The sequence below is a fragment of the Aplysia californica genome, unplaced genomic scaffold (assembly GCF_000002075.1).
Source record: "Aplysia californica isolate F4 #8 unplaced genomic scaffold, AplCal3.0 scaffold00844, whole genome shotgun sequence".
Classification (NCBI taxonomy): Eukaryota; Metazoa; Mollusca; class Gastropoda; order Aplysiida; family Aplysiidae; genus Aplysia; species Aplysia californica.
Window position 1 is genome coordinate 189,489 of NW_004798114.1, and position 1,004 is coordinate 190,492.

A 1,004-nucleotide genomic window follows, 5' to 3' on the forward strand; every position below is an offset into this window, starting at 1 on the left:
GAGAGAGAGAGAAGGGAGAGGAAAGAGAGAGAAAAAGAGAGAGTGAGTGAGAGAGAGAGAAGGGAAAGAGAGAGAGAGATAGAGAGAGAGAGAAGGGAGAGGAGAGAGAGAGAGAAAGAGAGAGTGAGTGAGAGAGAGGGAGAAGGGAAAGAGAGAAGGGGAAAGAGAGGAAAAGAGGAAGGAAGAGGAGACGGTGCTGCATGAGTGGTTGGGCACAGTCATCGAGAGAAGTTGAAGCAGCAGACGTGAAAACGGGTCAGGCGGAACAATCCCAGCACGAATCAGTTCTGTTTGACTTTGACAAAGTTTCCCGCGACACGGTGGAACCAGACGCTCGTCAATTTTTGTGCACATCTACTTATTGGCACAATCATAACGCCCATTCCTCTGTCCCAAATTTGATTATTAACAATTCCCGTTTATCTTGAACAAAGGCCGATCGACATTTGCGATCGAAGGAGGTAGATCTTGGGGTCTCTTTAAACCAGATGTAAAATTAACAAGAAAATGGCCGGCAAAGTTTGGTGACCTTCAAAGTTGTATAGTGTCCTTATAAACTACACATTTACTGTTTTGTGTGTCTTTGATCAATGTTTTTTCAGTAAACTTCACGCAGGATGTACGTGTTTTTATTCTGTCATAATGAAGGGTGTTGCGTCCAAAATAAAGGAGGAAAATCCATTAAAATTGCCCAACAGGCAAAATAAAAATATGTCGGTTTCTTCGATTTCTTTATTTTGACGAGCGCCTGATCTCACCACGATGCATTACTTTGGCGCCAATGCCCTTAACACTCCTTGGCTTTGGTTTTTGTGACTGAATGAAAACATTTCACACGTCTGTTTGTCTCGGATGATGCAACGGTGAAGCTTTCGCCCCCTCAAGCAGAAGATTGAGTTCGATTCCCACATGGGGACTCTTATTTTTATTGAGTGCACACTTGTATACACTGTTATTAGTGGTGCTGGTGGTGATGATGGTGGTGGTGGTGGTGGTGGTGGTGA